Here is a 13,535-nt window from a genome sequence, read left to right as displayed (position 1 = left end):
GAAAGAGTGTTAGTTACACACCTGTTTGCGACGATATGCTGACGAGATCTACACACGAACCGTCTACAATTGGATTACTAACACATTAATCTAACTATTCAAATACAAACTACATATTAACCCCTTACAATATTTGGCCAACCACACCTACAGATCATTGTAAGCTTATAAGAAAACAATAAGCAACTCATTAACAAATTTTTGTCAATGTTTACCACATAATCATAATTTCACTGCAAGCTGTCTTCCTGAGCAACAGTCACTAAATCATTTATAAATGGAGCTACGAAACTCCAAATCAAGTTCCGTTAATTTTCCTTGAAAATAGACTCATATATCTTCTATCCATAAAATTTTCAGAATTTTTGGTTTAGCCAATCAATACCAGATTTTTCTCAAAGTTTCCCATGTTTCACTGTTTGACTAATCTGACCACTCTTCATTACGAATCAGATTTCTCATTGTACAGAATTCAAAATATGTTCTTGTTTATTTCATTAGAAACTAGACTTAATAAGCTTTAATTAAATAATTTATGCAGCTTCTAATTCATCTCCCACAATTTATGGTGATTTTCCAAAGTCACGTTACTGCTGCTGTCTCAAGCAGATTTATTACCAAATCACTCTTTCACACCTAACTTGCATGCTTGTTATTTAAACATGTATATCACCAATCAATCATCACATATCTATGATTTTACTTAAGCATAATCTCCATTTCATCATTTCAAAGCACAACATGTTAGCCGATTTTTCCCTTTAACATCTAAGGCACATGCATGCTCATTTGTTTGGCTTAACTTCACATATCTTCCATTTTTCATCAAAAGAACATGAAACAACAACCATTTCCTTCATTTTAATTCATGACCAAATGCTCACAACACAACTAAAAATCAAAATATACTTCAAGAGTTAAGGTAGAATCAAGAACTCATGAACCTCAAAATAGAAGCAAGGTACTAAGAACTTACCTTCAATTTTCCTCCTCCTAATGACCGAATACTCAAGAGCTTTCTCCTCTCCTTTCTCTTCTCTAACTTTCAGCTATGATGAACAAAGATGGACAAAACTTTGTTCTTTTCACCCCTTTTTCTTTTAATAAAACTTCATATTTCATCCATTTAATTCTTTAATACAAAAGACATGATATTCTTATCATGAAACATTTACCTAACCCATTATCATGAAACATTTACCTAACCCATTATCATGGAACATTTACCTAACCTATTATCATGGAACATTTACCTAACCTATTATCATGAAACATTTACCTAACCTATTATCAATTTGTATCAATTTGTACCATAAATTATGGATATCAAGTGTACATTTTGTCTACAACAACATGATGGCTGGCCACTTCATGTAAAATGGGAGGTTTGTCATGCAAATCCTCCTATTTTGCACTCCTATTTATTTGGCCACTTCTATTTAGCCTATAGCATTTTCAAACATTTTCATATAGGTCCTATTTCATAATTTCACCCCCTTTTTGTTATGGAACAAAAATTAACTAAAATTGCCGGGTTCTATCTTAAGTTTGGGCTTTCTAGAGGCCTACTAACATAATTAAACCTATGCCAACATTCACGAAATTCCCGAAAATTGGGCGTTACAACTCTACCCTCCTTAAAGAAATTTCGTCCTCGAAATTTACCTAATCAAACAGATGAGGGTATTGTTTGTTGCATCGTCTCTTCGCTCCCAAACTCGAAGTTTCCCTTCCTTAACTTGTTGAAAACGAGACCAAAGACTCATCGTTCAACTGTTTTTCCTTAATCTGATCCACCCAGTTGGCCTCACTTGCAACTCACCAACAAACTTCCATCATCATCTGAGACTCGACGAGCAAACATTGCTCTCGGATCGAATCTGACTCTACAACTTAGAGCATCGGCTACCACATTAGCCTTGCTTGGGTGATTCTCGATCGAGCAGTCATAATCCTTAAGCAACTCAATCCATCTCCTTTGCCTAAGGTTCACTCATACGAGTCAACAAATACTTAAGACTCTTATAGTCGGTGTATATAATACATTTTTCTCCGTTACAAGTAATGTCTCCAAATCTTAAGTGCAAATATCACTGCTTGCCAACTCTAAATCATGAGTCAAATAGTTTCCCTCATGAGGCTTAAGCTATCGTGATGCAAATGCAACCACCTTACCCTTTTGTATTAACACGCAGCCCAAACCCACGTGTGATGCGTCACTTTATACACTGATAAAATCATTCTCAAACTCCTTTGAATTAACATAAGTGCTTGATCGAACTTTCTTCAACTTCTCAAAAGCTTCCTGCTGTTTCTTAGTCCATACAAACGGTACTCCTTTCCTTATGTGTTTTGTTAGAGGTCGCCATCACGAAAAACCTTCTACAAACCTTACAGTAGTATCCTGCCATCCTAGGAAACTCCGTATTTCGACCTTGACCTAGGCGGCTTCCATTCCAAAATCGCTTCAATTTTACGAGGGTCCACTTTAATCCCTCAGGCAGAGACCACATGTCTTAAGAAAGTTACCTCCTCAACAAAATTCACACTTGAACTTCACAAAGAGTTCCTTCTCCTTAATACTTACAAACTATGCGGAGATGCTCATCATGTTTCGTTTAGTTTTAGAATATACCAGGATATCGTCAATAAAGACGACTACAATTGATCTAAAATGGTTGAAACACATGATTCATCAGATCCATAAGCGCTGCAGAGCGTTCGTTAGTCCAAATGGCATAACCGAAACTCGTAATGACCATACCGAGTCACGAATGTCGTCTTTTGGATATCGCCTCCTTGACCCTTAATCGATGATATCCGGATCGAAGGTCGATCTTGGAAAATACAGAAGCTCCTCTAAGCTGGTCGAACAGATCGTCAATCCTTGGCAGTGGATACTTATTCTTAATTGTCAGTTTGTTCAACTGGCGATAATCAATGCACATCCGCATTTCCATCATTCTTTTTCACGAATAGCATCGGTGCTCCCCATGGAGACACGCTTAGCCTAATGAAGCCCCTATCCAACAACTTTTGAATTTGAGCCTTTAACTCCACTAACTCCTTCGGTGCCATCCTATACGGTGCGATGGACATAGGCGCCATTCCAGGCAACAAGTCTATTCCAAACTCAACTTCTCGATTCGGAGGCAATCCTGGAAGCTCCTCCAGAAAAACATCTTGGAACTCCTTTACGGTCCTAATCTTATCTACTGTCAGTCCCTCCTCTTCCGACTAACTTACAAATACCAATTAGGCCTCACAACCTTTCCGAATCCACTTTTCGGCTCTTAATGCCGACACTACATTGGACAAATAATCCCTTCTCTCACCTATCACCATAACCTCATCATCCTTTGTAGTTCTTAACACCATTCGTTTAGCAGCACAATCCAGAGCCGCCTTATGCTTAACAAGCCAATCCATTCCCAGAATGAGGTCAAACTCTCCGAATGGTAACTCCATCAGATCTCTAGGGAAAATCTTACCTTGAGTTTCTAAGGGTACATTCCTATACAGTTTGTCTACCCTAATCGAGTGACCCAAGGGACTTAGTACAGATACCCCACTCACAATCTCCTCAAAGCAATCCAAGTCGTCCATAATCCGTTCTGTGGCCTCCAACCAATATTCCGCCACATTCGAGGCTATACCAAACACGCCCTTAAAGTTCTCCGTTCCGTTAGTCCCGAAGTCATTCAGAAATAGAACCCTGAATTTCGTTGCCCGAACTTACTCCGGCAACCCTTTCCAGAACACGAAGCATTGCCTGTGACAGGGCATCATCCTCGATAGCCCGATCATACGGCCCATTCTCATCCGCCGGTGGTGGTCGTGCTACTCAAGTGGGTATGTGTTCAGAAGACGAAGATCCAGCTTGAGTACTACCTCGGCCTCGACCACGGCCTCTTCCCCGAGTAGCTCTCGTACTCATATCGATTTATCTTAATTACGAATTTTTGTGCATCAATTCAATATTCCAGTGTTTATTACAGATATTTTATGAATCAGACAGTAATTCAAAGTTTGTTTTCGCAGAATCGAAGTCTAGCTACAGTTTCAGTCTCTTATCAAATTTTCCTATGGTTTCAGTATTATCCTATCTAGAGTGTCCTAGTAGGGTTTCAGTACAGACAAATAATTCAAAAAAATATTCAGAAAAATTTAGAATACTTACAGACTTGAGCCGGAGATTCGGAATGCCACCTTCTAAAGATCTAAATTTTGAAAATCAAGTTTTTCGCATTCTTTATAAAATTTTCGCTTTCAAAAATCTTTGTTTTGTAAACCCATTCCACAGTAGAGTTATTGTAATCGGGCTCGATACCACTAAATGTAGCACCCCAAACCCGCCTGAAGTTATGGCGGATCGGCATGCCACATCAAAAGCGTTAAAAAAATTTCCATTCTAAGTCCGAAAATCGTACTTGATGTTCAAAAGATTAATTCATTAAGGGTTAAAGTGAAAGGAAGTCATGCACCGGTAGGAAACCGGAAAAGAGGTGGTGAGTCCATCGGACTGCTTAAGTACCAAGCTCCCTTCGGATCCAATCCTAGACATGCATACCGCCATTGCCACACCTTAATGTCATGGATATTTCTAGGAAACCGATTTGATTAAGTCATTTTTAGGAAAAGTGATTAATTTTGGAAAATACTTTCATTGCGGAAGCTTTGCTTGTTGTCGTGTTATTTTGAAATCAACTGTTGTTTTTGAAACGCGCCCTAAAGCTATCCAATTTCAATAGTTAAAATAAGTATTACCTATCTTAGTAATACATATTAAAAACCATCAAAAATAAATAAGCGGCCTTATTACATTTAAAAGCCCAAAACCTCAAACGTAATTAAAAGGATATCTATGATTTTACTTAAGCATAATCTCCATTTCATCATTTCAAAGCACAACATGTTAGCCGATTTTTCCCTTTAGCATCTAAGGCACATGCATGCTCATTTGTTTGGCTCAACTTCACATATCTTCCATTTTTCATCAAAAGAACATGAAACAACAACCATTTCCTTCATTTTAATTCATGACCAAATGCTCACAACACAACTAAAAATCAAAATATACTTCAAGAGTTAAGGTAGAATCAAGAAGAACTCATGAACCTCAAAATAGAAGCAAGGTACCAAGAACTTACCTTCAATTTTCCTCCTCCTAATGACCGAATAATCAAGAGCTTTCTCCTCTCCTTTCTCTTCTCTAACTTTCAGCTATGATGAACAAAGATGGACAAAACTTTGTTCTTTTCACCCCTTTTTCTTTTAATAAAACTTCATATTTCATCCATTTAATTCTTTAATACAAAAGACATGATATTCTTATCATGAAACATTTACCTAACCCATTATCATGAAACATTTACCTAACCCATTATCATGAAACATTTACCTAACCCATTATCATGGAACATTTACCTAACCTATTATCATGGAACATTTACCTAACCTATTATCATGAAACATTTACCTAACCTATTATCAATTTGTATCAATTTGTACCATAAATTATGGATATCAAGTGTACATTTTGTCTACAACAACATGATGGCTGGCCACTTCATGTAAAATGGGAGGTTTGTCATGCAAATCCTCCTATTTTGCACTCCTATTTATTTGGCCACTTCAATTTAGCCTATAGCATTTTCAAACATTTTCACATAGGTCCTATTTCATAATTTCACCCCCTTTTTGTTATGGAACAAAAATTAACTAAAATTGCCGGGTTCTATCTTAAGTTTGGGCTTTCTAGAGGCCCACAAACATAATTAAACCTATGCCAACATTCACAGAATTCCCGAAAATTGGGGCGTTACACAGGGCACACGCCCGTGTGGGTTGACCTCATGTAACAACTCATGTCCTAGCTTGGGCGTACCCATAATTGACCCAAATCATGCTCATTTTTCACCCATTTGCTTAGATACCTAAACACATGCAAATACACAACTTTATAAGCCAACAACCACCTTTAAAAATACTCAAACATGTCAAAGAAATCAACCTATTTACCTAACCAATATGCCATCATTGACACCACAATACATTTCATGACATTTCACATTCACAGTTGCACATACAAGACACAATTTACACATCATAATCATCTATTTAATTTCATGCCATAGTTCAACTTAATGTCAAAATATTTCATTCTTGACCAATGAGCTCACTTAGGTAAAACATGCATATTTCTATTTGTTGTTCAAACACACATCACAAGCTCAAGTATAGCTTGCTCAAAACTGGGAACTAATATCACCTATACAAAAAGGGTCATATTGCATGCCATAAATCACAACTTGAATAAAGCTTAGTAAGTTAATCTAATTAATCGATATACTTTTCCAACTAAACCTAATAATCAACTTGTAACTAAGCAATGAAATTCCCATAAATCACAACTTTCATCAGAGAAGTGATAATCAGTACAGTATTTCAGTATTTGTTTTTGAATCATCAGTACAATGAGATTTTATTAAGTATAATCAGTGGATAATGCTTGTTTGAGCAACTTTCAGTAGAATCAGTGGTTATAGCTCGATTGAGCATACTTTTAGTAGAATCGGTAGGTATGCCTCGATTGAGCATACTTTTAGTAGAATTAGTAGGTATGGCTCGTTTGAGCATACTTTTAGTAGAATCAGTGGGTATGGCTTGATTGAGCATACTTTGAATAGAATCAGTAGGTATAGCTTGATTGAGCATACTATCATACATTATAACATTAAATAAAATTATATTAACATAGAATATAAAAATCATTAGAAGTATAAATAATTGTACAAACTTATAGGATTGATTTGCAGTAACGACTTGAAGTATCTCAATCAGTGATTGACGTAATATTAATTCATTATTTCCATTTTCAATTACATACATCAATATAATCTAACATTATGAAAATAGGTTCATATATTACATTTAAAATTTGTACTAAAATTAAACCGAACGAACTTACCAGACTAACTGCAGCAATAGAGGAAGTTTAGGGACTATTCAATAATTTTCTCTTTTCCTTAATTATTAACTCGTTTTGATCAAAATAATAATTTCATTCAATTATCAATTTCCAGCAACATAATTAACTATTTTATGCAATTAAATCCTTTTTGACATTTTAATCAAATTTAAATTCAGCCGAATTGTTTAGGCCCTCCATACAATCCATAATTTCTATTATTTCACAAAAGTCCCTGTAATTTTATCACTTTAACAATTTAGTCCTTAAACATTAAAATTACCAAAAAAGTACTTTACAAAATTGCCCTATTTAGCATTCAAGCTCCATAATCTACCATAAAACTTCAAGAATATCCAAAATTCATCAATGTATAACCCATAATCTTTAAACATTTTAAAAACGGAGATACGGTTTAACTGAACCTAGTTGCAACGATCTCAAAAACATAAAAATTACAAGAAATCAGTTAAAATTGGCTTACCAAATTGAAGGACAAGCTTGGATGAAGCTTCCTTCAACAATGGTGTTTTGGCATTTTCGGGAGAAGAATCAAAGAAATTACATTGTAATTTAGCTTTTATTTTAATTATAATTCATTTGTTTACAAAATTACTATTATAACCTTTTAATCATAACGTATATAATTTATAAAACATATCCATAAATGTCCAGTATATAAGTATATTGTATAATTACCATCTAAAGAAGGTTTAATTGTATAATTAGTCCTTTAATTGTTTCAAATTATTTATTCATTAAGCTTTATTTCAATTTAACCCTAAACTAATTAGGACTAAATGAGCAAATAGCCCAGAAGTTAGTGGATTTAATCATGTCACCACTGCTTTGACTTTTTGACCATTGTTTAATCACCATTTTGGTCCCTTTAGTATTTTAAATCTATAGTAATTAACTTTTACCTCTTTTACAATTTAATCCTTTTACCTTAATTAAGCAATTAATTGTAAAAATTAATGGACCAAACTTCAATTCACCTTTAATAAGATTGTAAATATTTAATAAAAATATTTACGAGCTTAAATTATGGAAACGAGGTCCTAATACCTCATTTTCAATAATCACTAGACTTTTGGATTGAACCACTTATACTAACATTTAATTAAGTTAGTTAAAATTCTTCAAATCAAAATTCAATATAAAAATTATTGTTGACTCGTATAATTTAAATACTAATTAAACAAAATCACTCGTCAAATTTGTGGTCCTGAAACCACCATTTTCGATTCCACTAAAAAATGGGTTGTTACACCTATGACTCGAAATAAATAGTCCATTGATCTCCAAGATGTTTAACTTATGCATCTCCATAGTTCTTTTTGCTTTATTTCTCTCGAATTTAAATTTTTATTAGTTCTTTCATTTTCTTAGTTTAATAAATTCTATTCCTTTTGTTTTGCAGGTATGTTTGTTTTCTTGTTGGAAGAAGAGGGGTCGGGCTTCATACATTACCTATTAACCCTTTGGAATTTTCCCTACTATTTACCCTCCAATCATATTTTTACTTTCCTTCCAATTTTCAATAACACCATAGTCATACCATCATTACCGCTCATCCATTCGCCCGCATCATAACATTATTTTACTGTTGTTTTATTTTTCTTTTACCCTAATTGTTTCAATTTCTTTTACAGTTAACCTAAGTTTTTTTTCTCTCCAAAATTACTTGTGTTTCTTCTACTCCTACAAATTTTCACCTTTTTCGTTTACCATTTACTCTACCTTCTCCTAATGGCTAGACGTTTTACTCCACAACCATCTATTACGCTACGACACATTTTTTTCAACCAAGTAACAAAAGACCGGTACACGCACAATATCTCCAAGCATATTTTTTTCTTGGAAAAAGGCTTCCATTTTCAAGATGAACCTTTTATGGGCTATGATGAGTCTATTTCTTCTGTGGTAGAAAAACATCGATGGCACATTTTCTGCTTACATCCGGAGGATGTTTTGACAAAGGTAGTTCATGAGTTCTATGCTCGTCTTACATATCCTAACAAAGCTTTTATTTATGTGCGGAGAGCCTCGGTGTTGTTTGATGAAGATACCATCAATACACAGTATGACCTTTCTATTATTCAAGATGAGCGTAACCAATTTACTGCTACAACCACTACTAATTGTCTAACTTAGGTTCTTCAAGACTTGTGTATAGCAGGTACTAAATGGACAGTGTCAAAACAGGATTGTTACAAGATGGAGAGGGCCTCTTTGAAACCCAATTGTAGGGTTTAGTACTACTTCTTTAAGACACGTCTAATTCCTTCAACTCATAACTTTACGATTTTTAATGAGCAAATGTTGCTACTCCATTCCATCACAAAAGGGAGGAAGATAAATGCGGGAAAGTCATATTTAAATAAGTCTACCGGTACGCTTAGAAGAATGCATGGAGCCTTAATTTTCCCTCTCTCATCACTATACTGTGCCAGCATGTGAATGTCTCTGTCGAGGCCAATGAAAATGTCACCCAAAACAAAGGGGTAATTATAAAGCAAATTGTTGAAAAGATTTCAGGGGAGGATTTGTCATGGCACCAGCCTCCTAGTTCTACCACTACCTCTTCTAACCTAATCTGTGCCGCAGCACCACCCTATACTACTAACAACATCTTTAAGCAACAAGTGCTCAGCTATTTCGAGAAGTTGCATAAGCGGCTCAATCTATTTGAGACTCAATAACTGTGAATTGCTATAGAATTGGCACGGGCACAAGAATAAATAGCCATATTCTAGGCCTATGTGGAAAGGAAAGATGTTTCCATAAAGAGGTCCCTTCAAAATAACTTCACCAAGCCTATGCTTGTATGTCCTAACCCTTCAAAATAACTTCACCAAGACTATGCCTGCGTATCCTAACTTGTAACGCCCCGATTTTGGGCCTGGAAGTATTGGGCCTTGAGTCTGGGTTCGGGTGGAAAACGACCCGAATAATTTGGATGTTATTATTATTTCGTATGTTTAGTTTAGTAGTTCAATAAATTATGAAGGGTTTATGGTGTGGGAAAAAAAGGCCCAAGAGTAAATTTAATTGAGGCAATTCCTGAATTTTAATTTTGGGAGAGAGGGTTCTGGTGATATGGGCTTTTAAATTTGAGGTGGTAAAATAGGACACAAATAAGGCCTTGGTAAAGTGGCAAGGTGGCGCCACTAAGTTCCTAAAAAAATGGCGTCTGTGAAGGAATTAAAGGTCCAAGGTTCAAGTTGCAAGGTAGGCATATTGTTACTTTTTAATTTTAGGCATGTGCCGGGCATGTGATCACTTAAGTGAATTTCAGCAAGGGCCTTAGGGAGGTTGGGCCGATTGTTTTAGTTGATATTAGGGTTAGGTTCTTTTCTTTTTTTGTCTTGGAGAATTAAGATTAGCCACCTGAAAGCTTTCACTATCATTCATCCTTTCTGAGTTCTCACAAAAGCCGAAAACGCAAATTCCTTCTCCTTGGTTCCGAGTTCTTCTTCCTCTCTTTTTCCTCCATTTTCTTTCTTCCTTTTTGCTTTTTCTTCTAGCCGAAACCTTCTGATCACCTTACTCACCTCCTCTATCGATCCCATCCTCCACAAAACCTCCATAGCCGATTGCCATAAAAGTTGAAATCACAAAAACTCACTTCTTGTGCCGATTTCTCCAAGCCAAAATCCTTCAGTTATTTTTATTCTTTTTGATCAACTTTCATCTTCTCTAAACCCTTAGTATCTGTCGGCAACATTACTTCAAAGTTATAGCCTCAAATCGTCATCTTTTTCATCACTTAAAAAGTCGAAATACCATAGATTTAGGGACTCATAGCCGAAACTTCAGATCTCCTGAATCCGAGTTCTACTATCATTTAGAGGATAGATCTGCATCAGATCTACATAGAAATCAAAGAGGGATAAGTGGTGAGTGCTCATCACCTCAGATCTAGTCTTATTTTACAATTTAGAAAAGCCGAAGTCCCTAAAATCTAGGGAGGCTGTCGATTTGGGCATAGGGCTTTAAGGGTCTTTAATTGACGATTTCTTTTGGTGATTAGTGTCTTCTAAAGGTTGGATCGAAGGCTTGGATCTTTGGAACAACAAGACTTAGATCTAGTCATTGGTTTTCGGCAAAAAGGTAAGATTCTAAAGGCTTAAGGGGCATGGTTCGAATATGGGTAGGTGAATATTGGGAGTGGTTGTTGTGGTAATCAATTGTAGGACATTGTAAGGGATCTTAATAGCAGTTGTCGCGAAACAGGTGTGTATCGAACACCCTCTCATAGTTCAAATCGGCAAAAGCTGAAATGCCGAAAATCCGGTATTCCGTAGGCTTGTGAGTGTGCGAGTGCTCACAAGACGTTTAGGAATCATTAGATCTGAAATCGCAAAGTGGTAAGTTATTCGTGTGTGAAATTTTGTGCACTTTGGTAATTGGGCCTCGATAGGCTAAAACTGGGCCCAATGAGCTTACGGGCCCATACGAGAAAAAAAGAAGATAATAAAATATAGGCAATAAGTATGTTTTGTTAGACTGTGGAATCAAAATTGCTTAAACCGGTAAACTGGTCATAAAACTTGAATTAAATGGGCTTAAATTGCTAGTGGACACTATAGGGCCATTAGGGGTCTTAGGGCCCAATGGCTAAAATAGTGAAATTGAGGTAAATAAATTACTGCGATGACAAATGAGCTAGTAAGGACCGTAATATTCATGAGAACCCTTAAAACTGATAAAATTACTGAAATACCTTTATAGGTGGAAAGTTTACAGATTTACCCCTAGGAGCAAAATTACTAATATACCCCTAGGGTTAAGGTTGACCTGAATGCATGTTTGACTGTTACTATTTACTGCATGCCATGTTATTATTATCTAGTGCATGGGACTGGACTATTGATGGAGGAAGTACTGAAAGTGGCTTGTCCACGTACTGGAGGCTTTGCCTCAACTTACTGATATTTGAGCAGCAATGCTGCAACTATGGAGTGTAAAATTGGGTGGGTTGAGCTATTCCCCACATGGAGTGTAGGGTTGTACGGGTGGAGTGTAGCGGTTGGTTATAGGTGGGTTGGGCTTGTATACACGAATATGTACGTTACGTTCGAAATGGGCCTATGGGCCATCTTGTTATCTGAAAAGGGCCGAGGCCCGCCATCAGATCGAAAAGGGCTTGACCCGATGCCATTGATATCTGAATAGGGCTTAAGCCTAATGAGCTTGAGCTGACTTGGGCTTTGAATGGGTTTTCTATACACACTGAGTTTTCCAAACTCACTCCCTTTCTCTTCCATCCTTGCAGGTGAGTCCTAGTTGGTGGACTTGGAGCTGGGCGGGATTCAGAGTGGCCACGAAGATTAAATTTCTGGTTTTAAAATAAGTTTCAATTAGCTTCCTTTTAAATTTCGCATTTATTTTTGATTATTTCTATTTTGGTTAAAGTTGTAATAAGGCCGCTCTATTATTTTTATTTTGAGTTTTTAAATTACTTAAATCGTTTTCAACTTGAGATTCACATCACTTAAATTGATTCCTTAAAATTGGATAGCCGTAGGGCGCGTTTTATAAAAGTTACTTATTTTCAAAATATCACGATATCCGAGTAAAGCTTCGGCAACGTAAATGTTTTCAAAGGAAATAAATATTTTAAATAGACTTAAACTTAATTTGTTGTTCGTGGACAAGTAATAAGCTTAAAGTATGGCAATGGATGTGTGCATGTCTAGGATTGGATCATGGAAGAGCTAGGCACTTAAGCAGTCTAATTGACTCACCTCCTCTTTCCTTGAATCCTACCTGGTGCGTAGTATCCATTCACTTTAAGCCATAAAAAAGAAGGTTTAATTTTTTGATACTTAACTGTTTTTAAAATAACATGTTTCTACCACTACAAAGGTTTACAAGTTTAAACAAAAAAAGTTTCTAAACATCAAGAAGGGTTTTCAATGAAAATATGGTTTTCGAAAAACACTTCAATGTGACACACCAGATTTGGCCATAATGTTTGGGCCGGGTTTGGGGTGTTAGAAGAAACTACATGCAGATGAAGAGGAAGGGGAAGGAGAAGTAGAGGCCGGTGCCATAGACTCTATCCCCACACATCCTACTATTAAAAGATAAGGAGCAGAGGAACCTACTGTAACGCCTTTAACCCGTATCTGTCGCTAAAATTTGACTACGAGGCATTACTGATCAGTTATAGCATACAACATACATTACTCATACATGAATCTATTATCACATAAACATTAATCATATTGTCCCTTATAAGGCTCTACGAGACCTTAAAAACATGCTTAAAAGAGATTCAGGACTAAACCGATAACATTTGAAAACTATGGGAAACTCATAAAATTTTCATGCATATAGGAATCACACGCCCGTTTGAATAGCCTGTGCACCTCACACGGCCACCAGACATGCCTGTGTGGAAACAGGGCATACATCTGTGTAACAGCCCGATTTAGACCCTAATTGGAACGGTGGTTTCGGGACCACGAATCTAAGTTAGAAAAATATTTAAAAATTATTTCCTATGTTTATTTTGTGTGAATTTATAACTGTGAAATTTTCGTGATTTAATTTT

Source organism: Gossypium arboreum, chromosome 3 (assembly GCF_025698485.1).
Source record: "Gossypium arboreum isolate Shixiya-1 chromosome 3, ASM2569848v2, whole genome shotgun sequence".
In the NCBI taxonomy this organism is placed as follows: Eukaryota; Viridiplantae; Streptophyta; class Magnoliopsida; order Malvales; family Malvaceae; genus Gossypium; species Gossypium arboreum.
This window is presented reverse-complemented; position numbering follows the sequence as displayed.